General features: G+C 43.0%; 1 pseudogene; it reads right to left on the bottom strand.

Annotated features, from left to right (window-relative positions):
- Window positions 1–2499: 2499 nt before the first annotated feature.
- On the bottom strand, window positions 2500–9367 carry LOC130857638 (zinc finger protein 2-like; annotated as a pseudogene).
- Between the last annotated feature and the right edge of the window lie 8976 nt (window positions 9368–18343).

Raw genomic sequence — 18343 nt, 5'->3', positions numbered from 1 at the left:
AGTTGGCCTGAAGAAAATCAGCCGTGCAAAAAGATATTTGAAGGATTCTAGGGGTGAGTTACCAGATCCATTTGAAGGATGTGCCAGAAATATGCTGGGCTATAGGAACAGGAAAGATGTACCTCTTTCTATGCCACCACTACTTTGCTACAATTAGCACAACCCTAGAGACATCAATGCTCCAGAGCTGATCATAAAAGATGTGATCTATTACACTTCTGAGGTCAGGCCAGACTCACAATTAGGTACTGCTTGCCTCCCCTCTGGTCCTGGTCTGAGGTGGTGGTCTCTCTGGATGGAAGAGTTAGTTCCTTTACTGTTGACTCTATGTATTGCTTTGGAAAGTTTAACAGAAATTTCCTTCGGCTGTGAATACAGTGATTAAATACATAAGGCTTTAATCTCTCTCATTCAAGATCAGAAGCAGGCAGTCCAGGGCTAGTATCGAGGCTCCATAAGATCATCAAGGAATCAAGTGTCTTCCTGATTATTTGTCTCCTCTCCCATCCTTCAGGCATGGCTTATATCCTCAAAGTCACAGATGGCTGCTGGAATTCCAGCCATTAAGTCCACATTCCAGATGGAAAAAAGGGAAAGATAAGGGCAAAAGGGAGTTTCCTAGCTGTCCCTGTCTCTTTTAAGGTGCCTTTCCAGAAGTTCTGTGCAACAAGTTCCAATTATGTCAATATATCATTGGCCTGATAATTGATATATCAGTATTTCATTGGCTTGATTAGCCATACCTCACTGCAAGAAAGGCTGAGAAATACAGTTGAGCACTCTGCTGCTCAGAGTAGACTCAGAGTTTCTATTGTTAAAGACAAAAAGAATGACTACAAGTTGGGCAACTAATAGCTTCTGCCATAGTAAGCATTACCCACTGCTCATTATCAACACTCCAGCTGTTGCAAGTTAGTTTAGCACGAGGTTCTATAGCACGGCTGATCCCAGGATATTTGGTCATGTGCCTCTCCTGCAGACTTTGCACAGGCACCACACCAGGGGTCAAATCTTTTACCACCATGGGGACTGACTTTTTGTGGCCTCTGCTACTGGACTTCGCCATAATTCCATTTGTCCTGCCTAAAGTTCCAGATTCCTGCTCATTAACAAGATAAAAGATGAGTGCCTTGGTAATTCTCTATCCTTCATCCATTGCAGTGGAAACGTGGCACAAGAAATTAAAATCATTGTGCTTTTTTTAAGCACCTAGACAAGAGGAACCTATCCTCCTCATCTTGGGGCTCATGCTCCCTCAGCTGCTCTCTAGAATTGCTGCTTTATTACTAAGCAGGGATTCTCAGAGGTGTCGGTGTGAGGAAGCCAATCTATGTCTCCATTGTGTAGGTGAAGACAGGATGGTCTGGATTTTGGTTTCATAGATACTGATGTTAAGGGCAAAAAGGACATCACATCTAATAGGACATGGTGGCCCATCTTTCAGTTACATCCTCACGTCTGCTGCTCTAGTACTAAAGGATGACCCCTCGCAGGTGAGCTGTGTCTGGAGTTAACTTTGGTTTTGTGGTATTCTTTGAGATTAGATATGGCCCCTTCTCCTCGTTCACTGTGGCTGACTTCTTCAGCCTGGGACCCCACCCAGCTGCCATGGCTGCAGCTGGCTGTTGCAACTGGACTTTGAACTTCCAGTATGAATGTTCTTCCCTTCAACAGCTATGAATGAATCTATAGTGAGAAAGGGAAGGCGTTGTGTCCAGGGTATCAATGGAATGGTAGAGTCAGGCTAAGGCATCTTAGTTACCAATAAGATTAAAGGTAAAAACAACCATTATCCTAGAAACAAGAATAGTTGGGTAGAATCAAGAGTAGCTGGGTGATGGGTTATTCTACCAGAGTCCAGAGATCAGGTATGAGGGCAGAAGAGCCAAACTCCAGGAACACTGATGGTCCTGAGGAGCTAAAGTGAAGAACAAGAGCGTATAACCCAAATCAGAGCTCCAGGAAGCTCTAAGAAAAGTGGATTAAGAGCTAGTAGCACAACTACAGTGACGGTATTTGCATTACTAAGTATATTAGCTTGATGTTAATTTTCTTACTGAAGTTTCTAGTTCTAGAAAGCGCATTGGATTTGGGACTCAAGTTTTCATGACTAGACAGGTACTCATTCATTCCCTCAGGAAATATGTAATAAATGTCAGGCACCACACTGGGGACACAGCAGTGCTCAAATATGAAGTAGTTCCTGTCTCATGGAGTAGTCAGTCCAGCAATAAATAAATGCATGAATGAGTGAATAAAATATATGATGCCTATCTTAAGGTCCCCTTCAGACACTTACAGAGCATGTTGATTGGAGAGCTTATGACCAGTTTGAGGATCCTCAGAATATGACCTTAAATTGGAAACATCCCAGGGGAAGTCTATGGCATGGTCCATTGAGGCTATTTATTGAGACTGTGATACCAGAAGGAGTCATGAGGATGAGAACTAGTTAGAAGTGCTCAGATATAAGTCTTTGTTATTTTGAATAAGAGCATCCTAAGTCTCTGTGGGGGTCCCTTGTCTGGCTGAAGCACCTCTATGATATTCTGAAGGCTGTCTAGCATAAAGTCGCTGATGTTGGATGATAGATGATTTGCAACTGAACACTTTCCCACACACGCCGCATTCATAGGGCTTCTCCCCAGTGTGCACCCTCTGATGGTGAACAAGTCATCTTTTTTGGAGAAAGGCTTTCCCACATTCAGGGCATTTATAGGGCTTGTCTCCACTATGAATCTTCTGATGCTGATTAAGGGAGGAGCAGTCAAAGAAAACTTTCACACACTGGCTGCATCCAAAAGGAGTCTCTCTGGTGTGGGCTCTCCTGTGGCGGATGAGAGAGGAGTGGTCAAACAGAGCCTTGCCACACCCTTCGCACTCATAGGGCTGCTCTCCGGTGTGAGTGAGCTGTGGCTGGCGAGAATGCTCTTCTGGCTGAAGGACTTCCCACATTCTGCACACTCATAAGGGCTTTCTCCAGTATGGATTCTGTGATGTCACGTAAAAGAGGAGCGGACAAAGAAAGCCTTGCCACACTCGTGACATTTAAAGGGCTTCTCTCCCGTATGAGTTCGCTGATGTTCAGTGAGGGTTAAGTGGTCATAGAAAGTTTTCCCGCATTCGCTGCATTCAAAGGGGCTCTTCCCAGTGTGAGACATCAGGTGTTTCTTAAGGCTACTCTGGTAGCTGAAGGCTTTCCCAAACTCTTTACAGTCATAGGACTTCTCTCCAGTGTGAGTCCTCTGATGGTGAGTGAGGGACAAGTGGTTGAATAAGGTCTTCCCACATGTGCTACATTCAAAGCTTCTCCCTTTACTGTCAGGTTTCTTGGCAGGAGTGGATACTTGCCTGGAGTCCTTTTCCTTGGGGGAGGATTTCTTCAAAGTCTCCCCTGAAGGATTTTCCTTCATTGTGCCCTCAGTGTTTTCTGGGCCAAGTACAGGACCCAGAGGGCCATCTTTTCTGAGTTTTCCCATTAATGTCTCTTGTGACTTTACATTTTTAGAAACATTCTGCCTTTGAATTGAGTCCTGGGTCTCAAGTCTAGGCTTCTGGTCTAAAACAAATATAAAACAGAGAAATAACTGGGTTTAGTGCTAGTGAAAAAGAAAACACTGTATATGTTAAGAAAAGAATGAATATAAAATACTGCCTTGTTTATTGGTAGCTCCTCAAGAGAAAAATATTGTGGAGAGGCTAATAAATGGCAGAGGAAAAGAGGATTAGAGACTGGAAGTGGAGGGTGGGCCTTTAGTCCATTAAAAAAAGTTTCAGTTACTCATTCATAGATATTTACTAGGTGCCTAGTAAGTGCTAGGCACTGTAAAAGTCACTGGGATTCTAAGGGCTTCCCTGGCAGTCCAGTGGTTAAGACTCTGCGCTTCCAATGCAGGGGGCACGAGTTTGATCTCTGGTCAGGGAACTAAGATCCCACATGCCTCAGTGGCATGGCCAAATAAATAAATACACACGTAACACATTAAAAATGATTTTAAAAAGTCACTGGGATTCTAATGAACAAGACAGACACGGTCCCTCCCCTTGTGACGCTTACATTCTACCAGACAGAAGACAAAGAATTAAGAAACAAAATATAATAGATGGTGAAAAGCACAGTGAAGGAAGTGATGAATGGGAGCTGGAGTTGGGGCTTCATTAGAGGGACCTTTAACAATGGTCATCTAAGAAAAAGGTCATCATTAATTTTCTAGTAAATTCAGGTAAAATCACATCCTTATAGTGTGAAGTATATGAGAGCCTGCCAGCTGGTTTGCAAAACAATAAGATTTTCACAGCAATAAAATAATTTCCTGGATGATGAAAAAAAGAAAAAATAAAAAAGAATGGTCATCTAGAAGCGATATTTAAGCTGAGATCTGAAAGACAAGGTAACCACATGAACAGCCAAAAGAAGAGCATTTCAGGGAGAGATACAGATGCAGAAAAACAGGAGAGACACAAAGAAGCCTGGAGATGACCGGGCAGTTTGTCACGTGTCCATGAGTATAAACAGCAGAGAATAAGTGGGGAGACAGGCTAGCACCAGAGCAAGGGAACTGTCAGTGACTATGAACAGTGTTTTAGAGGAAGAGGAGGGAGGTGTGGTAAAGGATAAGCAGGAAAGATAAGAAATGTTATCAGCAGCGCTGAAATAAAGATAGGTCTCGGGACTTACCTGGCAGTCCAGGGAAGGGGGTGCAGGGGGTCAGGGTTTGATCCCTGGTCAGGGATCTGGGATCCCACATGCCTTGTGGCCAAAAAGTCAGGATATGGAACCGAAGCAGTGTTTTAACAGGTTCAATAAAGACTTTAAAAATGGTCCACATCAAAAAAAAAAAATCTTTAAAAAGAAAAAAAAAGATAGGTCTCAACCCACTCCCACAAAAAAACCAAGAGGAAGGCCCTCGCTACGCACAGCTCCACTTACTCATTCCTCTGACAAATATGTGAGTGTGTGCTCCGTGGCAGGTACCCTTCAAAACAATGGGGATAGAGTAGTGGACAATACAAAACAAGAATCTCTCATGGAGTTTAATTTTAATCAGAGAGTAGGTGTAGACAGACAATAAACAAAATAAAGAAGTAAAAATATAGTATGTTAGGAAGACAGAGCTGGGAAGAGAGCTTGGCTGTGCAGGGGTTAGGGACAGAAATAGGATGGAGAGAGGTCATTTTCAGTTAGGGTGGTCAGGGCAGGCCTGACTGAGAAGGTGGCACATTTGAGCAAGAACTTGAGAAAAGTGACAGGAAAGCCATGGGTCGATCTGGGGGACAGGTTTTCCAGGCCAAGGCCCAGTATGGCAGGGACCATCCCCACAGGCCTATGAGACCCCAAGGAGCAGGCTCTAAGTGAACCGTCCAGCGCAGTCCCACCTGCCCGGTTCACACATACCTAGAGAAGTACCTCCTGGGACTTCTCTCTCATCAGCTTCCTGAAAATCACGTTTCCATGGCTCTTCACCTCTCTTCAACCGGAAAATCATGTCAGGTTTAAGGGCCAGAAGTCCTGCTCACAAAGAACAAAATGAGAGATGGCTGTTTGGGATGGAAATTCATAGGCATCTCAGGGTTTAATAACAGCCCCTTACTCTCTAGGGAGGAAGATGGAACCGTCCAGAAAGCCTATGCTAATCTCTAAAATAAAAGGCTAATTTCCTTTCTCTGAAGGGAAGTCAGGACTGACTTTCTAGAAAATCTGAATTACATCTATTGAAGTAGTTCACTTCTTTTCCCCTGATAAACATCTAGGAACCTCCCCCAGATGGAACTGGTATTCCTGTGGGTTTCAGGAAAATTCTTGGCCTATCGGAGTGGAATATGGAGAAGGTTCTGCACCTCAAGGAAATAAGGTGATGAAGACTCCCTGTATCCTTTGGTGGTTTTTTTAAATAATAAATTTTATTCCCTTAATTATACTTCTGTGCAATTGTACTGAATTTGATGAAACTCCTATCAAACTGTTTTAGAAATATAATTCAACTTACATACAGTTAATATAAAACACTTAAAATGGAAGACATCAATAAAAAATTTTTAGAATTCTGAAAAGATAAATTATGATGTCTTCGGCTTTTAAAATTTTCAAGTAGTGACATTTATAAAGCCTTGATTTTCTATATTTAGTTTTTAAATACATTATTAAATATTTAAGACATACAAAAGGAGTAAAGGCTAAAACAAACACCTATGAACTCACCATCTAACTTAAGAAATAAACATTAACGCTAAAATTGAAGCCCTTCTCTCATCCCCTCTCCCTTCCCACCAGGAGGTAAACACTACACTAAGTTTGATGCTAATGACTCTATACATTAAAAAATGTTTCCTCATCTTCTTTGCAGTTTTTTACATATTTAAACATATTCCTTTTTCACTGCAGATAATTGAGAAACACAAAAAAAGAGAAAAGGAAGTCACCTGCAAGCCAAAGATAATTAGGGGTAAAATTCTGGTGTAGATTCTTTCAGACTTCTTCTATGCATATAGATATACGTTGTAAATATACTGAAGTTTCAGCTGGTTTTGTTTCCTGCTTGTATCACTTCACAATATATCTCTACTATCTTTCTAACTATGAATATCATCATTGTGAAGGCCCATACTACACTGCAGTCCATTATGGATGTACAATAATTCATTTAGCTAAATGCCTATTACAAACTATGTATGTTGCTTCCATTTTTTACAATTTTAGGCAAAATTTTAGGCAAAAAATTTATCTGATTTTTTTTTTTCTCTTTAGGACAATTCCCAGAAGAGAGGGTACTCATTTTCAGTTTTATACAATACCATTTTTTACTTAAAGCTAGGTTATCAATCCAACCTTCACTTATCCTATAGACTCCATCCAGATCAAAAGGGCCATTTCTACACAATGGAATATAAGCCATAAAAAGGAATGAAATTGAACTATATGTAATGAGGTAGATAGACCTAGAGACTGTCATATAGTGTGAAGTAAGCCAGAAAGAGAAAAACAAATACCATATGCTAACTCATATATATGAAATCTGAAGAAATGGTACTGATGAACCCAGTGACAGGGCAAGAGTGGAGATACAGAGGTAGAGAATGGACTTGAGGACACGGGGTTGGGGTGGGGGGCAAAGGGGAAGCTGGGACGAAGTGAGAGAGTAGCAGAGACATATTTACACTACCAACTGTAGAACAGATAGCTAGTGGGAAGTTGCTGTATAACAAAAGGAGATCAACTTGACGATTGGTGATGCCTTAGAGGGCCAGGACGGGGCGGCGGGGGGGGGGGGGGGGGGGAGTCGTGGGAGGGAGGGGATATGGGGATATATGTATAAATACAGCTGATTCACTTTGATGTACCTCAAAAACTGGTACAAGAGTGTAAAGCAAATATATTCCAATAAAGAGCTTAAAAAAAAAAAAGACCATTTCTTCTTGGCCAAGGGTGTCCCTCAGGCTGCATGATGAGACTTCACTGACATGATAGCCACATCCTTGGCCACTTTTCTGCACTATCTGGCCCCTGGCCTTAGGAATTTCTGTGCCTGGACTCAGTAGTCTTCCTTAATGCTGTTCAGATGTCCTCTTCTGCTTGCCATTCTTTTGGTCCATACTGTGGTCTAGGGATTTCTAAGATTATCTCAGGCTTTCCTCTCTCATTTTAAAAACTGTCAGATAGACTTCCCTAATGGCACAGTGGTTAAGAATCCACCTGCCAGTGCAGGGGACACAGGTTTGATCCTTGGTCCTGGAAGATCCCACATGCCGTGGAGCAACTAAGCCTGTGCGTCACAACTACTGAGTCCAAGAGCTGCAACTACTGAAGTTCTAGAGCCTGTGCTCTGCAACAAGAGAAGCCACCACACTGAGGAGCCCAAGCACTGCAACGAAGAGTAGCCTCTGCTTGCCACAACTAGAGAAAGCTCATGCACAGCAATGAAGACGCAACGCAGCAAAAGGAAAAAAAAATTTTTAATTCAAAAAAAAGCTTAAAAAATAAAAAAATAAAGACTGTCTGTGGTTCCTTTTCCTACAAGATTCTGTATTCTTTCTCTATACATTACCTCTCCTTCATTGTTGTTCCTTTGACTGTATTTCAACGTCTTTTGAATGAGTTTTGACATCTACAGGAAACTGTTCTTTACCTCTTGGTAAGGAGGTAGGATTTCATTACTACTTTGCTAGGCAATATATTTTCAAAGCAGCTCCTTGAGGCATCTACCAAATCCCAGTAGTACTAGGATGTCACTAGTTAAACACAAACAAACAACAAAAAGTATATAAACTCACAAACCATTCTTTTATCCTTTCTCGGGATCTATTCAAAGACGTACAATACTATCCCAGTAAGAAAGCAAGGGCCATATTCTTTGCACACACACTGGACGGCAGATTCTGAGTCACTGAGGAAAGTCATGCTTACCCAGAGAAACAAAATCCTGATAGTTCTCCACCATCACCTCCCTGTACAGAGCCCTTTGAGTAGGAACCAGCTGCTTCCACTCATCCTTTGATAACTTCACAGCCACATCCTTAAACTTGAGTGACTTCTGAAAAGACAAACATATTCTTACTCACTTATGTGTCTTCTTTTATGTGTCACTGAGGAGGCGTAAAGAACTGGAAGACAATGGAATGGAAAAGAAATGGTTTTGATGATGTCAAGAGGACCGGATATTTTAAGGAAGAGGTACAGGTCTGTGACCTGAGGCATGAAACTCTTGGTTACGGCCTCATGCCATCATACCCATGGCAGAGCCTCCAAAGTTCAGGGGCACTGTTACCCAGCCTCAATTTTTTAAACTATAAAATGAAAGAATTAGATTAGATCATCTTTAAAGTCCCTTCCAGCTCTAACATTTATGGATCCATGAGATCTCAGCCTGACCAACTGGTTCTCAAGTCAAGAGAAGACCCATGATGGGTGTACAAGTAACAGAGGATACTCTAAAGAACTGAAACTGGAGAAATGGCACCAAAGACACAGCGCCTCTCTGAAAGGAAGACAACATCCTATCCAGACTAGAGGATTCGGAATGTTTATATTCTCATGAAAGTTCTCCAAGCAGTCCGTGGACCACCAGACTCATTGCCACGGAAAGAGCTGCCTCAACCCTCTGCTCCCCAATGATGATAAACTCATGAGGCAGGCGGTTGCCAAGGCTTTATGAAGGGCCACTCAGAAGGAAGGTCTCTGCAGCTATGTTGTATGGTTCGAGAGGAGAGAATCTGGAGCCAGACAGGGTGCCAGTAAGTATTCTCCACAGAGCCCACCTTTACCAGAATGGGACCAATCTCCAAAGCATTCACTCTCTGGCTGGCAAGGAAGCTTCAGGCTGAAGGACGTCCAACTCACCTGCCATCTGGCTGTTAGTGGCACAGCTGCCATTCTCTCCTCATCTGTGTTCTCTTGGAAAAGGCCCAGTCCAGGGATGGCAGAGCTAGACAAGGAAACATGAAGGAGACCAATCCCATTTTGTAGTTGTCAGACCCAGGTTAAAAATCTCTATCTAACAATTAGGTATGAAATAGCCCTAACTCCCAATACCCGACTAAGAGCAAAACAAACCTACAAGTAAACTCACTCTTTCCCAGGGGATGGATATTATGCATATTGTCACAACTTTGTTCCGGAATTGGCAGATTCCTGGGAACCGAACTCTGTTTCCACATCAGAAAACTATTAAAAATCAAATAGTTTACACTGAGGTTAATTTTTACCCCATTTTATGTATCTACAATCAGCATTGTGCTCTGTAGTATTTTGACATAAACAAGCATGGAATAAATAACTCAATTTGACTTTTCACTTATGACCTGGAGGATGCTTATACTGATATTTTCTTTAAGTCTAATGACTGTATGGTCAAGAATTTAAAAAAGTAAAAGCAAATAGACAACTGTGTATTAATCAAGTTTTGTTTAGTTCTAAGGACCAGAAATATATTCAAGCCAGCTCAGGCAAGTGAGGTGTTTTTTTTAGGGTACAGTGTGCATTATAAGGACACTATAATCAAACAGCATCCAGGTCTCCTGAAATTTGTAGCCCCTACTGGGGTTTAAAGAGGATTGGTCGCCTGTCCTAATTCCTTTGATTGCCAAGGGTCTCAAGTACAGGCTTGAGAAACTGACTGGATCCTATCCAGCCAAGAGAAAGGGAATCAGGGACTTCCCTGGAGATCCAGTGGCTAAGCCTCCGTGCTTCCACTGCAGGGGGCGTGGGTTTGATCCCTGGTTGGGGAACTAAGATCCCGTATGCCATGTGGTGCAGCCAAAAAAAATAAAAAATAAAAGGAATCAGAAGCCAGCTGCTAGAAATTCCAGCCAATGTTTTTGTTAGGGTCATTTTTAAAGTTCTTGTAGAACTAGGAGGGCGTACTCAAAATGATACCCAGCTATTCAATGGCCAGTCCAAGATACTACAGTTGCTTCTCCAGCAAGAGACAAAGGGCAGGAGAACCAAACAATATGGATAGACTGACCAGAGTCCTGCAGCACTGGTGGGCATCACAGAGGACCATGGGAGGTAAAATATTAGCCGGAGAGCTAGGGACTGTTATGGTCACCTGCAGAGGCAGGTAGACCCCACTCAAATTTTGGTTCCAATGCTGAGACTGATGATAACTCCTACACACACACACACACACACCCCCAAGAGTATGAAAAGGATTATTACTTACTTACTTGAGGTCTCTGGGGAGACAGGGCAGGCGTCTCAAGCAGGTTCAAAATGGCTTGATAGAGTGAAGAAAGGAGTCTGGCCTGGGTTTTCAATCATGGTTAGGGGGTGGGGCCTGGGTGAGGGTTCCCACATGCCCATGGGAAGGGGCTTGTGTGGGTTGACTCTCTCGCTGCTGCCAAAGGAGAGAGCATTCAGGCTTCCTCAACAGCTTGTCCAGGTGTGGGGCATAACGGAGAGGTGAGGCTTTAAAAAGCTGTTGGCAGTCAAACCTCAGAAAATAGAGGCAGGCTGCAGAGAGTAACTAACATCCAGCGCAGGAGGGAGAATCTCCACCCCCTTCTCTCCAGTCCTTCTCAACCTTATGACATTACAGCACCTGGAAGACATAAGAGGTAATAACATTCTCAAGGGAAAGGTTCGTTCATCTGTTGGAAGTTTTAAAATGAGAATCTGAAAGACCCTTCTAGGAGTGGAGCCAGGAATAATGGTCTCCCCAAGTTAGTCCACATAGAATGCCAGAATAATATTCTCCTCAGCTTTTATCACAAAGGCTATTGCAAGATGGAGTCAGTAGGCAGTAGAGAGGGCAGAAGGGTAGAGAAGGAAAGAGGAAAAGGAATTAGGGGTAAAGGGACACATCAGTACCCATTGGAGTACTGACTCCACGTGATACACTGCTCTACAATCCAATGGGATAAGTCACATTTGACACCATATTCTGGATTTCAAATATGCTCATGATCCACTACCAATCTGATTTTATTTCTACTTTTTAAAATTTCTTTTGTTAGTAGACTTGTGTGCCTGCTGGATATGGAAGGAACAATGATGGCACTTCACATCTTTATCTCTTATGCCTTGAGATCTCTACACAGAGAACCTGGATATGCCATTTTGAAAATTTAGAATGGCCAATAGCAAGATTATATTTATACTTTCTGTGTGTGCGGGGCATCTGACACATGCCTGGAGGTGATTACAAATGAGAATGGTGCTGGAACCAAGGCTGCTCTTGAAAGCTGTCAAGGAACATGAATCTTAGGTCTTTTCATCCCTCAAGAGAATGTTCTCAACATTCTCCTCTGTACAGACAAGTCCTCCTGGACTTACAGATCTAATACCCACAATTAACTGGTCCTGGTCTCTGTGTCTCCTACTTGAAATTCTTGAGACACTATTGATTGTTGGCCATTGAGAGACTAATGACCTTAAATCATATTTCCACCTCTTGCCCTATCAGTTGTAGCCAAGGAGCGGGGGAAAAAAGAGCAGTTCCCGGAGAAAGGGATTAATTACAGCCAGGCCCAGACAGTCTTACTACCCTATATAAAGTAGCTTTCTTAGTAGCAGTATTTCAAGGTGAGTGACAGGCAGCTATCGTTCTGCTCCTTGAGCTCTGCCAACACCTCACACTTTTTAAGGGAAATCTTTACCCACATCTGAACATTTATAAAAAATGACTTCACTTCCTATCCAAAGCCAATTGGCATCTGAACCAATCAGAGTCTTTCCCCTGGAATTTTGGAAGTGGAACCAAGAAGAAGAAGTCACCCTCTTCTCATGAGGTTCCACTTGAGGGAATGAAAACTTGGGAGCCCTTGACAGTCACATTTTGTCATGCCATCTGAGAGCAGAAAAAGCCAATCAGCAGTGACAAGAAAATACGTAACAAATATATACAGAAGTAGAAGCAAGGGGTTACAAATGGTCTTGAATTTGTTCTGGCCCCTAGTTCCAGATTACAGGAACAACTGGAGTCTTCTCCTTGGGTTCGGTGACCTACCAAATATTCTCAAAGTGAATCCCCTTTATGCTAGTTTGAACTGGGTTTCTGTAATTTGCAGCCCAAAGAGACCTAAGACAGGGAGCAAAACCTCCCAGTTCCCTCACGTGAGGTCGCACTGTTCACGTTCTGCTACAGACCTTTCTTCTTAGAGCTCTTTGGGGTCCTGAGGATACAGAGAGGATACAGCATGCAAAGTGGCTCAATCGCCCACCAGTGCCATGAAAAGAAACTATGGAAGTTTGCAGCCAAGCCTATAAACTCATTTCCAATCCATTCCCAAATGAATCCACATCAAGAAACAGTCAAAATTATGTCTTCTTTGAACTCTCAGATTTCTGTCTCAATCATCTAATATATACTATCTTATAGTTATTTGTGTTTTTGTTTTATCTTTCCAAGTAGATGATGAATCTTGGGAGCCAAATCTTGTCTTCCTTACTCTAAGAAATCCACTTCTATATGTTTGGTACTCAAGAAATATATGCAGACTAACTGAAATACCAACTTTTGCAAGAGGGTCTGGTTGGTGTTGGAAAGCGGCACGGAGAATTAAAAGAGGGAGAGCCTTTGGGCTGCTGCCATGGGCTGAGTGGAAGGGGCTGAAACCCTGGCCCAGGTCCACGGAACCTAGAGAAATGAACCATCAGGTGCTTTCCAGGAAAGCTAGATCGGCAGGATTCACAGAAGTCAGTTCAAATCAGGTGTATCGAGACCCTAGGACAGGTAAGCTGGGGGACTGCATGGCAAGCTTCGGTCAGGAAGGCCTGGGGAGGGAATGCGCCTCCCAGCGGACAGCACTGCGGCGGGCGGCCTTGCACACCCCTAAACACGACATCTAACATTCGGGGGCTAGGCTATCGTGGCCTCACTTCATCTCGCAGCCACGTCTTCACCCTGAGTCGTGCTGGGTCCGCAGCTGGCGCCTGCTCCCCTGCCCCACAAGCGGGCCGGTTCAAAGTCAGCCGGGGACGCAGCGGCCAAGGATAGTTCGAAAACACCCCATTTTGTTTCCACCTTCAGGTCATGGCGATACGCACCGTTCGCTACCTCCCCGCCCCTTCCTCAACAAGTCCCTCCCAAGCCGCCCACCACACCCAATCCTAAGTCCTCACCTTGGTGGCCAACCTGCTCGCGGCGGTCCAGTAAGGATCAAAGGCCGCAAAGCTCCTGCGCAAAATGCGCTCGGAAAACTATGATTCCCAGAAGGCCCCGGGCGTAGCGGCGATGGTAGGCCCCGCCCACTGAAGACGCCCCGCCCCCTAAGGTACCATTTATTCGAGTGCATCATTTAAAAGGTGGAACCTCGACGTTTATAGTAAAAATGTAACAAAGCCGATGAGTAAAGAGCCAAAGCGGCCTCATAGCCCCTATTTGCTTGTCCCAGCTGGACCCGCCACCCTACCGCGTATAGCTGTTTCCTAGGCAGTTTGTTGTTCAGTTCTTCAGGGGGATATTTAAAAATATTTTCTACCCTTCTCAGGCACTTGCCACTTCCAAACCGCCAGCCAAACCAAGGAATCGGAATGGAAATGGTGGGACAAATCCTTCAACTTTATCGTCATGGCTGTAATTTTCCTCACTGTTTTATATTTACAGTTTTGGAGTGGTGGGGGAGCACCAGGGGCTTCTATTTGGTGCTTCCATTGCCAGCACCCATTCATGCATTGCCCTTTCTAATAGGGAAACCTCCTCCCTCCAGAATCATAATAAACGGATTCTAATATCCTGCTCAGAAAGAGATGAAATAAACGATCACATGAAGTATCTTTTATCTTTTCTTAACTGGCAACCTTGGATACTTCCTTCTCCACATCCTCATTGAGTTGTTAGAGGTTAAATAACATCGTTTCCCCAATTGAGTTCTGATTGAACTCAGAGAGAACAAAGCAGTCAGGCACACAGAGATCAAAACAACTGTTGTGAGAGTTGTTGAAAAATGTGTCTGAGGGAGAGTGACAACACGTTTCCCCAGCCTGGACCCCACCCAGATACCTTGTCCTACTGGAAGCAGAAGACTGCCTTCTGTAGGTACAGAGGGCTTGCCACGTGGCCAGGAGCAAGCATCCCTCCAACATCTCCAATGATCAAAATAATCCCTTGTCTTTTATCTCTAAAAGACCCTGATAATTTTGCAAAACTGTGCTATACAATACAGTAGCAACTAGCCTGGGGTGGCTATTGAATATTTGAAATGTGGCTAGTCTGAACTTGAGATGTGCTGTGAGTATAAAGTACTTGAAGAATTTTTTTTAAAAAAAGGAGTATCTCAATGCTTTTGATATTGACTATATGTTGAAAATTTTAAAGTATTTGAATGAAATTCAAATATTGATTGAAATGAAACATTTTTAAAATTAACCTTGTTTCATTTTAATATTTAAAATATGGCATTATATTCCTGTTGGGCAGCACTGAACTAAGATGCCTGGACTCAGGTATAGGGCTTAGAGTCTCTTAAAGTTGATTTCATATTTAATGGTCCTGGCAGGGAAAGGTACTGCATTTTTTCAGGGCCAGATCTGGGTCCTTATCTCCCACATTGGTGGCATATGATCTTCACGGTTCTACTATCAATATAAGCTGATACATACATTTCCCCAGTACATTCAAACTCCTGTAAATGCATAGTTGAGGAGGACTCTCACCAGGATCCCCATCACTGCAACATGGGTACTTCAACTACTTTCTGCCTTTTTACCACAGGAGTCCTGCCTCAATAAGAGAGGCCACCTAGGAACTTGACATACACAGCCAGGTTTCTCTTGGACTTTCTGAGGAATCACAATTCTGGCTTTATCAATATGTTATCTAGGGACTTCCCTGGTGGTCCAGTGGCTAAGATTCCTTGCTCCCAATGCAGGGGGCCCAGGTCCAATCCCTGGTCAGGGAACTAGATCCCACATGCATGCCAAAACTAAGAGTTTGCATGCCGCAACTAAAGATCCCTCGTGCTACAACGAAGACCCAGTGCAGCCAAAATTTAAAAAAAAAAAAAAAGTTGTCTACTGACTGGCACCCAGTAGCCTTGCTCCCCAGCTCCTCCTCACCTCTGCTTACTGTGAGACTTGGGGGTTAATTTATTGTTAGAAGCACAGGCCTGGGGATGAAAAAACTTCTGGAATTAGTAGTCCCACCAATTCTCTGTCCCAGGCTTCCATGTGCAGGTCTTCTCTATCTACCATATTGTCTTCATCTCAAAGTTCCCTAGCATTGCTTATGCTTTTCTTTGAAGAGTTGATTCATGGAGTGCTTCTGTTAATTTGTGTGGTTAGTGTTCAGTTCTCTTAAAATTTAGACAGGCCTTATTTAAGCACCAGAGAGATTATTTCATTTCTCTGAAACCACTTTTAGAGTATTTTGCCTTATATCTTAAGAATGCTGACATAGGGACTTTCCTTGTGGTCCAGTGTGTAAGACTCCGCACTCCCAATACAGGGGCCCTGGTTCGATCCCTGGTCAGGGAACTAGATCCCGCACGCAGCAACTAAGATCCGGCACAGCCAAAATAAGTATATTAAAAAAAAAAAAGAATGCTGGCATACTTCCAGTTTGTCCAATATTTTTTTAAATATTGGCTATGCTCCCTGTGCTGTACAGTACATCCTGTAGCTTACTTGATACATAGTAGTTTGAACCTCTTAATCCCCTACCCCCATCTCGCTCCTCGCCACTCCCTGCCCATTTCTATTTATTTATTTATTTATTTATTTATTTATTTATTGGCTGTATTGGGTCTTTGTTACTGCACTCGGGCTTTCTCTAGTTGCAGAGAACGGGGGCTACTGTTCGTTGTGGTGTGCGGGCTTCTCATTGCAGTGGTTTCTCTTGTGGAGCTCGGGCTCTAGGTGCACAGGCTTCAGTAGTTGCAGCATGTGGGCTCAGTAGTTGTGGCTCACAGGCTCTAGAGCACAGGCTCAGTAGTTGTGGCACATGGGCTTAGTTGCTCCTCAGCATGTGGGATCTTCCCGGACCAAGGATCAAATCTGTGTCCCCTGCATTGGCAGGTGGATTCTTAACCACTGCACCACCAGGGAAGCCCCCGGTTTGTCCAATTTCTGATTCCAAGATTTGATCCTACTAATGGCTATTCAGTGAAGCTAAAACCTCAAAATTTAAGACCTCCACTACTCCCTGCCCTTTTGAGAAGTAAAATGGCCCTCTCTTCAGAATTTTTAGCAGGAGATGAAACAGTACTCCACCTTTAAAAAATGCTCTACGTATCACCAAATTTTAGAAGGAAACAAAGGGAGAATTGCTGACCTCATGTCCCCACTCTGTTTTGATTATCATTATACTCAAAAGTCCATTACAATTCTGAATTCATTCTAGTCTCATCTTGCTGACAGTGGCAAAGTATCTTAGGGAACTACTTGACCTTCAATTTACTTTTTTTTTTTTTTCATTTTCACCAAGAACATTATTGAACAACATATTCACCATTTTGTTCTGCTACCTTCTGCCATTTTTCAGGCAACTTCATGATTCCATCTTCCCAAAACTGTTTATCTTTTTGAACAAAGAACTGTTCCAGGTGCCTTTTACAGTCTTCCATGGAATTGAAATTTTTTCCATTAAGAGAATTTTGTAAAGACCAAAATAAATGGAAATTCGAAGATGCAATGTCTGGTGAATACGGTGGGTGAACCAGAACTGCCCAGCCAAGTGGTAACAGTTTTTGCCTGGTCATCAAGGAAACATGCAGTCTTGCATTATCCTAATGGAAGATAATTAGTCTCTTGACTAATTCTGGACGCTTTTCGTCAAGTGCTGCTTTCAGTTGGTCTAATTAGGATCAGTACTTGGTAGAATTGTTTCATTTTCCAGAATTGACCTTCAATTTACTTTTAACAAAGCAACTCAGAGACAGTTATCAGCCAAGTTTGTCAATAGCTCCTTTTATTTTCTATTTGACATTATTAAATAATATTATCCACTTTAATAGATTCTGCATTCTGTTTTTTTCCTCAAGTTGCTTTGAAAGCCCACACGTGAAAACTCTTCCCTGCTGCTCATCTGCTTTGAGAAAGGTGGACCAATAGGGCTGTGAGTAGGTTGGGGAGGGGTCTGTCTGGCAATCCAGCTTCTTGAATCAGACGTTAACTCCCAGGGAGAAATGCATCTTGGTCCACTGGGATTCACACAGGGCAAGCTAAGTTCCAGACAGCCTTTCAGAATCAAGTCCTCTTTTGGGCTTCACCTTACACAAATTGAAAGGGAATGCAGATGCCTGGAGTCAAAGCTGCCTGGTGCCTGACCTTCAATAAAATAAAAATATAGGAGTGGGCCCAGGGAATAGAAGGGACTGGGGAGTCAAGATTTCAAGTTTAGCAGTGTGGGATCACCTCATGGCAGACCTTAAATATTCAAAGACACTTTCATTAAACAGGGAGCTATTTTAGGTCTTAAGTAAGGCAATGATGGGCAGGAAGGGATCATTTGGAAAGACTGGCTTAACAGTAATATGGAAAATGTAACTTGTGAGAAAGGCTGTTGATATTGAGGTGTCTGTTGACTTTTCTAGTCTCTTGGTGCTGGGTTCTGGCTTATGAGATATAAACAGGATTGATGGCCCTTAGAAATATCCCCAGACATCCCCCAGCTTTCTCTTCCATGATGAACTTGGAGGCAACATGTTCTAAATGATGATGACTTAGATGATTCATTTCTCACATTTGACTTTATGTGAGAAATGAATCTTTGTTTATTTGGGGTTTACTTATTGCACCATAGCTTAACATCCCCCTCCTCAATAATGAAGAGGAAAAAATTCGAATCTAGGAGTGACTACTGCAGTAATGGAAGCCAGAGAGGATAAAGATACAGGCTAGACTGTGAAAATCAGAGAAAGGATGTGAATCTAAGAGTGCTTTAAATAGAACCTGTTAAGTTGAAGAGCA

The sequence above is a fragment of the Hippopotamus amphibius genome, chromosome 7 (genome assembly GCF_030028045.1).
Source record: "Hippopotamus amphibius kiboko isolate mHipAmp2 chromosome 7, mHipAmp2.hap2, whole genome shotgun sequence".
Taxonomy (NCBI): Eukaryota; Metazoa; Chordata; class Mammalia; order Artiodactyla; family Hippopotamidae; genus Hippopotamus; species Hippopotamus amphibius.
Note: the sequence above shows the minus strand (reverse complement) of the source record. Positions and strands in the feature narration are given on the sequence as shown.